The following is a 15,208-nucleotide window of genomic DNA, read 5'->3' on the forward strand; positions in this document are numbered from 1 at the left end:
CTTGAATACAGAGAAAGAGCTGAGAATAAATTCACAGGCTGATGCTCCAACTGGTCACAAGAGCTATTTCCCCCAGCTATTGCTAACTGAATATTGGAGGCATTATTTACATTCATTCAACAGATATTTTTCTGATCCATCGTTATAAACTGAGCACTGTTCTGGGCATTGGGTGTGCACAGCAGGGAAAAGAGGAGATAAGACCCCGAGATTCTATCTCTAAAATGTTTTCTGTTGACTCTGAAAGTCTTAAATTAAAAATGTTAAACACTGATGCAAGGATGAAAGCATTCTATTACTATTCATCAGAGTCACTGCCTCACACGGGTACCACATCCTCCCTGAGGCAGTCACCTCTAGTGGTTATGAATACAGACTTGGCAGCCAGACTGCCTCGGTTTCAATTTTCACCCTGTCATTTATCTGTTATGTGAGCAAGACTGGGATAATTAACCTCTCTGGAATTCCGTTTTCCCATCTGTAAAATGAGGGTAATAATAACCATTCCTACCTCACATGGTGGTTTGAGGATTAAATGAGTTACTACATGGAAAGCATTTAGAACAGTGTCTGCTCCATTGTAAGCAGTCAGTCAGGGCTGCATGTTATTACAGAGGAAAATTCCAGCATAATCATCCTGGAGTTCAATTCACTCTGTGTTATGCTGAATAAATAGCATTCTGTCAGTCTCAGGGCTTTTATATAACCTTAGACAAGTCACTTAAACATCATTAGCCCGAGTTTCCTCCTCTGCAAAGTGGGGGCAATAATACCAACCTCACAAGACTGTCTTGAGGGTTAAATGAAATAGCAGATTGAAGGGCCTGTAGGCTGCAAATTGCTATGCAATTGTTGCTTGTTGTTATTATCGTGCTCTTTTTAACCCTCATCCCCAAATTGGTAAGTGCTTCTCTCCTTAGGAGGAAGACAAAAACGAACACACATGACTTTGACATAACGTTTCCTGCTCTTCAGATAGTCCAGAGCTGATAAAAACAAATGCCTCCAAAGTGAGGACTGGAAACTAACTTAACATCAATTTATAAATTTAAAAGCTCATATGCCTTCAATACATTGGCCACCTGATGCATAGAGCTGACTCACTGCACACTGCAAAAGGCCCTGATGCTGGGAAAATTTGAGGGCAGGAGGAGAAGGGGCCAACAGAGGATGAGATGGTTGGATGGCATCACCGACTCGACGGACATGAGTTTGAGCAAGCTCTGGGACACAGTGGAGAACAGGGAAGCTGGCGTGCTATAGTCCATGGGGTCGCAAAGAGTAGGACACAACTGAGCGACTGAACAATCAGCGACAACATACCTTCAGGGATGAAGAGGGGAACCAACACCTTTTTGAGTTTCTTCTCTGAGCAAATGTTGCATTCTTGTAAGAATGGACACCTGCATCGTCCTGTATTCAAGCCACCTTTGGACGACTGAGAATCCAGTGTGCCCGCAGCCCCTCATCTCCAGGTATCATGGGAGCCCACCGTGCACCCACGCTGACAGCTTTCTGTGTGCTGCTTTCCCACAAGGGCAGCCACACCAGTTGTCCTTTGAGAAACACACTCCAAAGAGAGATACTCGGAGGAGAGGAGAGAGCTGACCTGACGGGCCCAGGAATCAACTTGGATTTACTTCACCGCACCATCTGGTCGTTGGACACTGACTGCGTATCTGGCAACGTATTGAGTGTCTGTGAAAATGTGCCAAAGTGAAGTTGATAGAACCCCAAGTCCCAGGGGACTCACAGACTCTTGTGGGTGAGATGGACAGAAATGCAAATGACACAAGTCAGAATGTGGAGTGGGAACTAAAAATAAAAAGTGTGAATGAAGTCTGGAGGCTCAGAGCCAGTAGATCAATGAGGAGGGAACATTAAAACACGTTTCTGGCTTCCCAGAAGACAGGGAATCTGAGCAGGGACTTGAAGAACAAGTAGGCTTCTTGAACGAAGAAAGGAAGAGACAAGAACACCAGGCTGAGGGACAAGGTAAGCATGTGGATAAGCAACCCTGAATGTTCACTGGAAGGACCGATGCGGACCCTGAAGCTCCAATACTCTGGTCACCTGATACGAAGAGTCGACTCATTGCAAAAGACCCTGATGCTGGGAAAGATTGAGGGCAGGAGGAAAAGAGGGTAACAGAGGATGAGGTAGTTGGATGGCATCATCGACTCAATGGGCAGGAGCTTGAGCAAACTCTGGGAAATACCGGAGGACAGAGGATCTTGGAGTGCTACAGTCCATGGGGGTCACAAAGAGTCGGTCACAACTTAGTGACTGAACAACAACAAAGCACAGAAACACAGAAGAACAATTTGTGTCCCCAAAACAAGGAGAGGAATAAAGGGACTGGGACATGGGATCTGATGGGGATGAGAAGGAAGAAGGGAGTTAAGGTAAACGAATGTTAGGCCCAAAATAGACCATAGACAGAGTCATGAGAAGAAACTGGAATTTTCTAGGCAGATTTGGAGCAGTGGCATGGATGACCCACACCTGGATCTGCAAAGGTAAACCCCTCTGCTCTGGACAAGAAGCCCCAGGGATTCATTTCCTTCTAAGGAAGAGTCACCATCAGCAAACAGACAGTAATCTGTCCACTCATCAGCTTGACAAACACAAGCAGGCAGGACGTGCCCAAACACTGCAATAAAGACACTGTGGAACTTGGAAGCTGGAAAAAAACATTAAAAAATCATACTGTTCACTCACTGGGGACACTGTTACTACCTAGAACATTGACAGTATAGAGATACTTAGTGTTGATCTCTCAGTCATGTCCCACTCGTTGCAATCCCATGGACTGTAGCCTGCCAGGTTCCTCTGTCCATAGGATTTTCCAGGCAAGAATACTGGAGTGAGTTGCCATTTCCTCCTGCAGGAGATCTTCCTGACCCAGGGACTGAACCCAGGTCTCCTGCATTGCAGGCAGATTCTTTACCGTCTGAGCCCCTGGGGAAGATACCTGGTCATTTAATTACATGCTAATAACACTTGCTTTCTCTGGCATGCACATATGTGCATGTCTGTGTGTATTCACATTTATAAGGAGGCCTGTAACAGCACTGGATTATGTTATTCCTTTCATTTCAGGTGGAGTGTCTGCATAAAATGGAAACAATTAATTTCAAATGCCTCATTCTCCAAGGAGGAAGGCCAGCTTCCTCTGATTAGCCCCAAGGGAGTAGCTGGCTGCGCACTGGTATTTTACAGTTTTTATTGTGCTTTTCCTGCCTGCTCCTAGCCCAGAGAAGTTCTAGAATTTGCCTGTGATTTCCTGCCATCTCTTCCCCAGGATTCCTTCCCAGAGGAACACACAGACAGTGGGGCGGAATGATAGGCGAGAAACAGATTGCTGAACTGGCTCATTCCACAGCTGTCTTATTTTTTTTTTTTTCCAAGTAGTTTAGACAAGGGGAAAAGAAGGCAGTCACAAACTAAACCACCACACAGCTTTTTATAATCCTCTGTTCACACTCTCTTAAAAAGCGGGTGAAAATTAAGGTCCCAATGATTTCAGTTGAGCCCCAGTCAGGCAGGCAGATGTTGGCTGATCAACAGTGTTTTGAAAATTCTGCTTGGAATTTAGAGCCTAAGAAAGAAGGCCTGCCTCTCCCAATCATTGGTGTTCTTTTCAAGCTTATCTTATTCATTTTTGAAATTTGGAGAGGAGGAGCTACTTTCATGCCTGTTTTACTGACTAGGAAATCATAGTTCTAGAAGGTGAAGCCAGAGATTGACAGTTGGTATTCTTGGCATTGGGCTACCCAGGTGGCATTAGTGGTAAAGAACCCACCTGCCAATGCAGGAGATGCAGGAGACTCAGGTTCCATCCCTAGGTATGGAAGATGTCCTGGAGGAGGGCACAGCAACCCACTCCAGTATTCTTGCCTGGAGAATCCCATAGATAGAGGAGCCTGGTGGGCTACAGACCATGGGGTGGCAAAGAGTCAGACATGACTGAAGCAACTTAGCACAGCACAGCATTCTTGGCATTCTTCCTATTTTGTCTAAGAAACTGGCATAGTTCCAGCACAGTGAGGACATCTGCCTGTCATTATTTATGACAAGATCAGTACATGTTTATTGAACAGCTACTATTAGGAATCAGAAAGACATAGTCCGTATTTTTTAAAAGCCACTGTATTTCAGGAACATTTATTCTAGAATAAGAAATAAAGCACTAAGAATGAACTTCTTTACAGAACAGAAATAGAGCCACAGATGTAGAAAACAAGCTTATGGTTATCAAGGGATGGGAGGAGGGATAAATTGGGAGATTGGGACTGACATATACACACTATTATATATAAAATAAGGCTTCCCTGGTGGCTCAGCGGTAAAGAATCTGCTGTCAATGCAAGGGACCACTCGCAATGCAGGAGACTGGGGTTCTATCCCTGGGTCAGTAAGATCCCCTGGAGGAGGAAATGGCAGCCCACTGCCACTAAGCTCCTCTGTCCATGGAATTCTCCAGGCAAGAATACTGGAGTGGGTTGCCATTCCCTTCTCCAGGGGATCTTCCCAAGCCAGATATCAAGCCTGCGTCTCTTACGTCTCTTATATTGGCAGGCAGATTCTTTACCTCTGAGCCACCTAGGAAGCCCCACAGTACACTTGATCTTAGCCAAAAGGCCAAGAAGTGCTCCCACTATGGGGCAATTAACTCTATTATAATTTGAGTAGGCAATGATGAACAAAACAGACAAGATGCCTTCTTTGGTGGAGTCAAGTAGAAGGTCTAGAAATGAAACAATGAATCACATATGTAAATGAAAACTGTAAGTTGTGATGATGCTGTGTGGATCAGGAAGAACTATGTGCCCAGGAGAAGCTGAGGGAGGGAAAGAGCTGGGGAGGGTGAGTTCAGGGAACACTATTCTGAGAAAGGGAGGTTTGATCTGAGACACAAGGGGAATTAGTCCGAGGAAGAGAAGGCAGCAAGTGTGACAACAGGGGACAGAGACTAGTGTGATCAAGGCGCTGATGGCAGTAATGGCCCTGGCAGGAGAGCACCTGGGACGTGAGAAACACAGCCAGACATATAAGCTGCAGCCTCACAGAGGAGCCCGCACGTTGTTCTGATAAAAAGGGACATCATTTTAATGGTTCCAATAGGAGACAAACGCAATTAATTTGCATTTTCAAAAACTCAGCCTAGATGCCCTGTGAACAATGACTTAGGGAATCCAGAAAAGGTGCAGGAATAGCGGACAAGAAATGTTTTGCGGAAGGAGATGGAGAGCGGATTGAAGAGAGAGGAAGTGATGTGATGGTCTTTTAGGGCATGCTTTCTAAAGAAATATAGATTTCTGGGTCATGTTAAGTACTCATTTGAAATGCTATTGATACATTTGAAGGAAAACCTGCCTGTCCAGTTTGTTATTTTCACCAATGGCAATCAACTGCTCAGATGTAGCCACAGGGAGACAGATGGTTGGATTTATCCTGGTTTGGGATTTTGCCAAGAAATATTGTGGATGGGAAACATGGTGGATGAAAACTGGGGCAGATTGACTGAAGGCTTTTTGCAAGGAAGTGATAATAACGATTTACCACTGAATCCTCATGGGATCAGATGGCAAGAAGAAAATGGGGAGGAAAATAGATGGCAGAAATCTATGGAATGATGCTTCCAGGGTATCTTTCAACAAGTGAATTAGGTGGAGGTTGATGGGAGAGAATAGGCCATTTCATTTATGTTATTTTAAATGTAATACCCTTCCTTATAATACCCTTCCTGATTATGGCAGCATCCAGATGTGACTATGGGAGAAAGACGGGCAGCGGGAAAGACTCACTGAAGATCGGTGTTCAAGGTACGAGGCTGTCTTTGTGATCCAGAATCCATGATAAACAAGGAGCTGGTTACCAAGAGATTACCGGCAGCCCGCATACTGAGGAGTGACAGGTGGTTTTACCAGATGGTATAGGGTTCAAAGTAATAGGATGGAGTTGGATTTTTTTATAATGTGGCGCAGAAATAATGGCCAAAATTGGCAATAGGGATGGAAGAGGACACCAACTCCATCCTCAGCCCTGAGTAACTGCCATTTGAGAAAACACACAATGAACCTCCAAGTCTTTGTGGAACAGCTGAGTGCCACTTAAGGATTCAGGAGGTGGAAGCAGCATTTAGAGAAGCATCTGGGAATCTAGGGAAGACTAGTGAGTATGGACAAGAACTCTGAAGGCAGACTGTAAAACTCGAGTGTGAGAAGGGAAAGGGTTGGATTAGATCAGAGGAAGGAAAAGGATGCGATTGAACAATAAGACTTATCTGTTTATATGACTCCTTAGCCCCTAGACAGTGTTTGAAGACCAAGGATTTTGTCTTACTTCTTTCCCTATTTTAGAATAATGTTTGAACTATTAGGTGCTCAGCAAATGTTTGTGGAGAGAGTAGGGCATGATTGCTAAATGGCAGTTACAGAGTATAACTTTGATGCCATTCAGGGGGAAGAATTCTATGGTTTACAAAAGCTATGGAGACGGTGCATGTGCACTGTATGATTTTGAGCAAAAACATGATGAAATGAAACAACATGAGAAAAACTTCGGGGAGACTATCTGAAAGCAAAAAGAACAGATGTATTCTATGGTCATCAAAGATCTGGTTTAAGAAATAAAGTTCTTCAACACTGAAGTGGAAATTTCCACATATTTGATGAAAGGGAGGGGAAAAAGGACAGTCACCAAATGCCAAATCTATAATCATCTGAAATAGTATCTTCCTCCACAGACACTTGGTTAGAAAGACCTAAGGATTTAGTTCCTTTTCCATCCTGGAAAGGCTGGATGCAATTCTTCTGATTTATTTCAGGGTCACTTCCTATGTCGTAGGAAGGTTCATGGAGAAGCAGTGGAGTAACAACTCCTCCCTGTCTTAGGCTGCAGGCTTCTCTGCTCAATAAGACCTAGCAGGGCAGTTCGCTCATGAAGACTGCTTCACAGTGAATGGCTGGCCTCAGGGATGGGTCACTCAGAAGATAAAACAGAAAATATCTCTTTCTAGATTAGTGCCAGCAGATAATCTGGCCAAGTGTTAGATGTTGTGGAGATTATAAGAGGGATTGGCATCAGAGGTGTGACCTGAAGCCATGTCCCTGTGCCCACAGACCTGGGTGGGTTCTGCCAGAACCACAAAGGAACACAGGACACAATGCCTCAGAGAGTCTGCACTCCACTGCAGAGAAAACTGATAAGGACAGGCTGTAAGATACTGCAAGGAAATCAAACTAGTCAATCCTAAAGGAAATCAGTCCTGAATATTCATTGGAAGAACTGATGCTGAAGGTGAAGTTCCCATACTTTGGCCACCTGATGCAAGGAACCAACTCATTAGAAAAGACTCCGATGCTGGAAAAGATTAAAGGCATGAGAAGAAGGGGATGACAGAGGATGAGATGGTTGGATGGCATCACCAACTCAACAGACATGAGTTTGAGCAAACTCCAGGAGACAGTGAAGGACAGGGAAGCCCGGCGTGCTGTACAGTCCATGGGGTCGCAAAGAGTTGGACATGACTGAGCGACAAAAACAACTAAAACACTGAAAGAAAGGGAGCGGGTGTGGCTGCTGTGGGAAAAAACTCAAAACTCAGGATTGAAAGACCTGAGGGCTGGTCTTGCTACCATGTTAGGTCCTTGAACTCAGTCTTGACCAACACAGATTATTTCGTCTTCAAAATTAAGTGGTTGCCAACAAAGACCTACTGTATAGCAGAGGGAACTCTGCTCTGTGTTATGTGACAGCCTGGATGGGAGGGGAGTTGGAGGAGAATGGGTACATATATTTATGGCTGTATACATGTATATGAGTTACAGCAAACTCTGGGAGATAATGAAGGACAAGGAAGCCTAGTGTGCTGTAGTCCATGGGGTCACAAAGAGTAGGACACGACTGAGCAACTGAACTGAACTGATAAATCTATATATATGCATAGGGTTGCAAAGAGTCAGACATGACTGAAGTACTAACACACACACATATGTATGGCCGAGTCCCTTTGCTGCCCACCTAAAATGTCACAACATTATTAATCGGCTACGCTCCAATATAAAATAAAAAGTTAAAAAATAAAAGTAAGCTGAAATTAAAAAATGAATTGGTTGTACGGAATTATTTCCAAGGTTCCTCAGATTCTAAAATTCTCTTAGTTTGAATGTATACTACTAACAAAGAAATTCTTTATCTATTAGGAATAATTGGAGAAGCAGGGGTTATCAGAGTTAAGCAGGGCTGGTGAAGGTGCTCAAGAAATGTCTGTGAAAAAGAGATGCTGATTAGAGGGAGAGTTTCATGTGGGCAGTTACGCATAAGTGAAGACTTGAAGCCAAGAAAACTCTGGCACAGAAAAAGGTGGAGAGGTTTGTATCAGATTAGAAAAGGGAAAGAGTGGCTTGCCCAGTAACTCACTCTGCAGGTATGATTTAGGGTCGAAGTTGATTTTTGCTCCCAGTCAGAGCAACTGGGAGCCACTGTTGAGTTCCGAGAAAGGAAGTGACATGGTGAAAGAAACCAATGAAGATGAGAAAAGGAAGGGCCCTTGGAGAAGTCCTGGGAAGGGAGAGAGACGTCTTCCTCCCATCCCATCGCTGCGTCTGGCCCCGTGACCTGTGTCTCTCCCCTCCTGCAGCCCGGTGACCTTCCTGGGGAAGTAAACAGAGGCCAGGTCGCGCCTTGGCACAAACGCACAGGCTAGAATTCGAGCTTCCTGCCACCTAGACGGTAGCTGTTTTCCAGTGAAGCCTGCCCACTGCCACTTCCCTCACTGCCACTTTCCTCAAGGGGGAAAAAGATTTGTTTCTACGTCTCCAAGAATAGAATGTGTCTGCATTTCATGGGCGCAGCCTCTTAAGTGATCCAAATAAAGGGTTGGAAAACGGGCGCGTATCACAGCTGAAAAGTGTCGCGTGTCACCGGAATTAATAGAAGAGAAGCCCCGTCTTCTCCTCTCCCTAAGAGAAATCTGATGGGGATCTGGCGCGGGGGTGGTGCGGGGGGTGCGCAGAGAAGGGCGAAGTCACCCGGCCGGCGCTCCATTAGCATTCCAGCCGCACGCTGTCCCAAGGGAGCAGTGCCTCCCGCGCACACGCGCGCTCAGGATATCAGTGTGATGGATCTGAACGCGGGCCCCTCCGAACACAGTGACCATCTGCTAGGCAAAACAGAGGGGTCTGACAAGCAGAAGCCATTCAGCCCCGTTGTTGGGCCACATTATTACATATTTGACAAGGGTAATGAGGGGCTGTCATTAACCTTACATGACAGTTGCCACAATGACACACTAAGGCAAGGACAAAGAGCCCGAGTCAGTAAAAAGGCACCTACTTCTCATTGAACCCTGGAATTATGTGACACCATTATTCCTGACGGAGTCTGGCAGGCCTGGGGTTAATTTCCATTTCTGTGTCTGCTTGTTCTCTTTTTTAAAATGTACTCCTCGTATGGCTAAGGCAACTGTTGGGACGGCGCTGCATTATTTATCACAACACACTGAGCTAGACGCAAGGACAGAAAGGGGCTCCCAGGGGGGAAAAAAGAAACAAATAGATCCCACGCGCCCCACGATGGCCAGAAACAAGGCTTCTGAACTATGCCTGTGATGATTAAGGTAACTCTCATCTAAGGATGACATCTCTTGGAATTTTCTGCTGGACTTTTATGTGATTTAAAGGAGCCTGTTTGTTTAGAAAAGGACTAGCTAACTACTACAATGGGTGGTCGCATCATCAATTCAAGGGACATGAGTTTGAGCAAACTCTGGGAAATAGTGCAGGAAAGGGAAGCCAAGCGTGCTGCAGTCCATGGGGTCACAAAGAGTCGGACATAGCTCAACAACTAAACAACAACAAATTACTACAATCTATTTTCAGGCTAGAGATAAACCTGGGGTTGGTGGTAGAGGGTGGAGGAATAAGATAGTAGTTTTCACCATTAAATATGATTTTTGAATCTAACTTTAGAAATCTTGGCTGCCCTGGTAGCTCAGTCAGTAAAGAATCTGCCTCTATGGGGGAGACCCAGCCAGGTTAGGCCCCTGGGTCAGGAAGATCTCCTGAGGAAGGGAATGGCAACCCACCCTAGAATTCTTGCCTGGAGAATCCCATAAACAGAGGCACCTGGTGGGCTACAGTCCATGGGATTACAAAGAGTTGGATATGACTGAGCCACTAACACACACTTAAGAATCTTATAGTTGGAAATATCCTTAAGGGCATGGCATGCTCTTTGGTTTTCATTTACAGAAGGGGCCACCGAAATCATGAGCTGGCCCGGCCCTCCACCCCCGCAAGTCCCCCATGCTGAAGAGGTCATGGCCACCTAGTCTACATGTGTCCTTTACTTTCCAGAATTATGCTTCATCCCAGCTTTCTCTCTGATCATTCAGCATTCATTATCAAAAGGGAAACTAAATCTTTTCATTTGATCATTTAAATCTGCTAGTCCTCTGAAAGGCATGCCAGCTCACATGGAGTCTGCAAGGCTGCTGTTTGAGAGAGTTCTGTTTCATAATTCAGGAAGTTGTTTCTGCATAAGGTGGCCACTCAAACTGTTTCTCTCCTTAGTGTGTTCGTCTGCCTGACACCGGAGAGCCACTAAAGTAATGACGGCCAATACGGCTGCTTTAAGTTAAAAAAAACGTAATCAAGATGGTCCAAGTCATGAAGCAGTAAATATTTAGTAGAAAATAGAAAGATCTAGTTTGGGTAAAATATCTTATAGTTTTAGGTTGTTGCTGTTCAGTCGCTCAGTCATATTCAACCCTTTTGTGACTTAATGGACTGCAGTCTGCCAGGCTCCTCTGTCCATGGAATTTTCCAGGCAAGAATACTGGAATGGGTTGCAATTTCCTTCTCCAGGAGATCTTCCCTGACCAGGGATTGAACCTGTGTCTCCTGCACTGGCAGGAGGATTCTCTACCACTGAGCCATAAGGGAAGCCCCACAGTTTTAGGTACCTCCTGTCTAAATGACACCAAACTGTGACAGTCAAGAAACTTCAAATATCCATTTACATGGGTCTAAAATTCAATCTCTCCCTTCTGTCACATATGCAAAATAGAAAGATGGATGATGTAATTTTTATGTAAAGATCTGATTTTCATCTGGCTCAAACCTGAGACAAGTCCCTCAGGTGATCCTGTGACTGTGACCAAGGGGTCTGGGGTCTTTCTCTGTCACTCAACTAGCAGGAGATACCAGGAAATTGCTATTTCTCTTGGCTAAATTTCCCCAGCTTTAGAGTGAGGAGATTAGATGTGATACTGTCAAAGGTCACTAGTTCTATTCTGGTCAAACACTTCCAAGTCCACAGCAGAAAAAAAGGGTTTTGCTGATTTCCCAGAATGGACCAGCAGGTCTTTCTGAGTTTAATCAACTCAACACATGGATGAGTTTAGGTGATTTGGGGCTGAGGAACACAAGAAAATGAAAAAAATAAGAGCCATCCCACATTCCTGCAATCCATGTGTATCTCACATAAAAGCATAAAGTCTCCAGAAAACTCATCAAAAGACCGAGCTAAGCAAATGCATGGGCGGTGGAAGTGGATGGTTGTAGAGCCAGTGCCCTTTGGCTGAGACAGGACGGGAGCGGAAGCAAAAAGGAGAAGCCAGTGCAGTGCTCGGGTGGAGAGTATTTCTCTGCAGACTGTCTCATACTCTATCTCTGCCACACAGGGCTCAGTAAATGAACATATGGAAATGTTAGTATAGGAAATACAGAGACTGTTAAAACACGAACCTTCTGTCTTTCTAGATACCAAACTTCACGATAGCAAAGCATCTTTCTCAAAACATTACCAGTTAAAAGTAAAAAGATGTTTGGGAAAAGCCAAGAGAAAGGAAAAATCCAAAATGGGCCAATCTTGACATCAAGAAAAGAAAATATTTAGATTTGACCTTGAAAGTCTGTTGCTATGTTAATAGCCTCTTCAACTAGATTGGTGGTGATGTCTTGGTAAGCTCTTTGGCTCAGTTAATTGTCATGGTTACTGATTTCTCACAATTTCCCTGTGTGGAATCCTGACACACAATCGCAATTTAAAAATCAAAAGGAAAGAGTTTAAAAACACTGTGAATTTAAAATCAGAGCACTTGTAAGATGTACTGGTTATACTTAAAAGTGTTAATTTTTGCTAGCAAGAACACCTGTTCTTACTCATAATTCATAATTTCACAGAGTCAAAACAAAGAAGTAGCTAGTTTAGAATGGACTAGGATAAAATCTCATTTAGAAAACCAAATCAGGTTAGGAAGTACTAAAGATACTATAAAAGGTAAAAAAATTTTCCCCTCTCCAATCCATTTCCCCTTCTGTAGACTCAATCGCTAGTAATAGATTCCTTTCAGAAAAATGTGAATACATGTATCACCACTTGTAAAAGGATGTAATATATGTGTTATTTTCACATCTTATTTTGTTCATTTAATAATATTGCTTGGAGAATTTTTCTTCATCGTTGTATTTGAATCTCCCTCATTGTTTTAACAGCTTCACAGTACGCCAATGGGTTTCTCACATTTGTTTAGCCAGTTCCTTATTGACCAACAATTATATTGTACCCATTCTTTTATTATAAAACTACTTGAACTTATACACATATTCTTAGGAACACATATGTCTGTATAATATGACATCAATATGTAAAGTGTGTCTGTATAATAAATTCTTAGAAATGGAATTTTCTTGTAAAAAACAAGTGGATTTTAAATTTGGATGATACAAAATCCTCCTCAAAAATTTTTATATCAATTTGCGTTTCTCTAAAAGTGCATAAGAAATTATTGTTACATCCTTTGTCTATAGTGCAGTATCAGAGTGTTTGATCCTTGCAAAGTTTATGTAAAAAAGCATCTCCTAAATTTATTATATTGTGATTTTTTTATTTTATTAAAACTTCTTTCAAATTTATAAGATAATTATATTTCTCTATTAACTATTTTCTGCCCATTTTATTTTTTTTATATTTATTTATTTGGCTGCATTTGGTCTCATCTCTGACCTGGAGGATATTTTTAGTTTCAGGCTATGCAATTTAGTTCCCTGACCAGGAATCAGACCCAAGCCTGCTGCACTGGGAGTGCAGAGTCTTAGGCACTGGACCACCAGAGAATTCTCCCATTTAAAAATTAGATTTTTTTATTATTGATTTGAAGGGTAATTACATGTTAATGAAGTTAAACTTAAAAGTCCTACATCTTCAGTTCAGTTCAGTTCAGTTCAGTTCAGTCGCTCAGTCGTGTCCGACTCTCCGCGACCCCATGAATCACAGCACTCCAGGCCTCCCTGTCCATCACCAACTCCCGGAGTTCACTCAAACTCATGTCTACAGAGTCGGTGATGCCATCCAGTCATCTCATTCTCGGTCGTCCCCTTCTCCTCCTGCCCCCAATCCCTCCCAGCATCAGAGTATTTTCCAGTGAGTCAACTCGTCGCATGAGGTGGCCAAAGTATTGCAGTTTCAGCTTTAGCATCAGTCCTTCCAATGAACACCCAGGATTGATCTCCTTTAGAATGGACTGGTTGGATCTCCTTGCAGTACAAGGGACTCTCAAGAGTCTCCTCCAACACCACAGTTCAAAAGCATCAATTCTTTGGCGATCAGCTTTCTTCACAGTCCAACTGTATCACAAATATTCCCTAACTTGACTTTGTTTAAGGTATTTGTTTAATACATTTATTTTTAACTTTATGTGATTATTTTGTTTAAAACTAATAGCATTTAATTTCTTATTGCTTTTAGAAAGAAAAACTTTTCCCTTTCCATTATTTTTTTTTTAAATTTTCATTTGCTTCTTGTATTTTTGTGGAATTATTTTCTAGGATGCAAGGTAGAAAACAAGTTAATTTTAACATTTGAATTGTTGACAAATCTGGAATTCGTTTTAAGACTAAGAATGAAGTAAACATCCAGATTTTTTTCCTTTCAGTGGCAACTGATTGAAAGCCCAGTTGTATCAGATTCTAAATTACTTTATGGACCTCAATGGGTCTGGCAATTATCTGCACCAGTACAAAATATACTGTATTAATACATTCTTGTATTTGGCAGATTTAGTGTATACCCATAACTTTTTATTTTTCACTACAGACTCCTATTTCCTTATTTCTTTAATGGGTTTTAGAACTAGCTTTACTGGTTCCAAAAATAAGTCAAAACTAGTAAATTTTATTAATATGATTCTACTAAATTTATAATTAATTTAGCAAAAATTTGCATTTTTATTGAATTTTCCTATTTAAGAAAAATCAGTTTTTCATTTATTCAAGTTTTTACTTACATCCTAAATGGGTTTGGTCCTTCTTATTTCTTACTAAGCTTATGACTAAGTATTTATCTTTGTGCATGATATTGTAAATTCAATACTTTCCTTATACCATCTCACTTGGTGTCTAGATTCTGGAAAGCTACGGATTTTTATGTTAAAGAGGTAGTTAGGGAGCAAAGGGTCCTTTAGCCTGAAGGAGGCAGCCGCGTGCTCTCACTAACTCTCTGCTCCAGTCACTGCTGGGGGTTCCAAGCGGCGTGACGCTGCTGCACTTTTTCTAGGCGGCCAGTGGAGGTTTCCCGCATCCGGCCCCCATTCCACTGGCGACTCCGTTTACCCCGGAGAATGCAACGGCCACTGGAGGTGAAGCAAGCGCAAAGTCCAAAGTCAGCCCCCAGTGCCGCCAAATTCCTCAGGAGACCATCTCCCTCGCCCGAGCCTGCGCCAGCCATGGGAGCGATGCGCCCCCAGCCAGACGGCGCACCCTCTGCAAACTCGCCACCCATGGGATCCACTGCCCTCCACTGCCCCGCTTGGAGCACGTAGCCTTCACCATGTGGCCCAGGAGAGGAGTGAGACACCAAAGCATTTGGCGGATTCTGGATTCTGCCTACTGGCAGGTCTGCTGAGGTCTCCTGCGGGGCTTTGTCCATACCCAGGGTGTGAAGAGAATCCACAGTAAGATGCGGAAGCCTTCTGCCCCTCAACCACTAACTTTACCACAGACTTGGAAGAAACCACCATCCTCAAAGACTTGGAAAAGACTGTCCTGAAACCTGCGTGGAGGTTACAAAAACCATTCTGGTGGTGGTTATTTCTGGTTATTTCAACCCCAATGTGGCCCTGAACATTGCAGTCAAGATTCCAGAAGATTCAGTTCAGTTCAGTTCAGTCGCTCAGTCATGTCCGACTCTTTGAGACCCC

The 15,208-nt window shown here is 43.4% G+C and overlaps 1 long non-coding RNA gene across 1 annotated transcript in view; it reads right to left on the minus strand.

Annotated features, from left to right (window-relative positions):
• LOC129560393 (uncharacterized) overlaps window positions 1-1,609 on the minus strand; it is a 48,329-nt gene extending 46,720 nt beyond the window's left edge. The window contains exon 1 of the long non-coding RNA XR_008686754.2: window positions 1,324-1,609. This is a non-coding gene — a long non-coding RNA (uncharacterized LOC129560393). The remainder of the gene's footprint in view (window positions 1-1,323) is intronic.
• Window positions 1,610-15,208: the final 13,599 nt, after the last annotated feature.

This window comes from Moschus berezovskii, chromosome 16, assembly GCF_049115385.1.
Source record: "Moschus berezovskii isolate FMDL1 chromosome 16, NW_MosBer_1.0, whole genome shotgun sequence".
Classification (NCBI taxonomy): Eukaryota; Metazoa; Chordata; class Mammalia; order Artiodactyla; family Moschidae; genus Moschus; species Moschus berezovskii.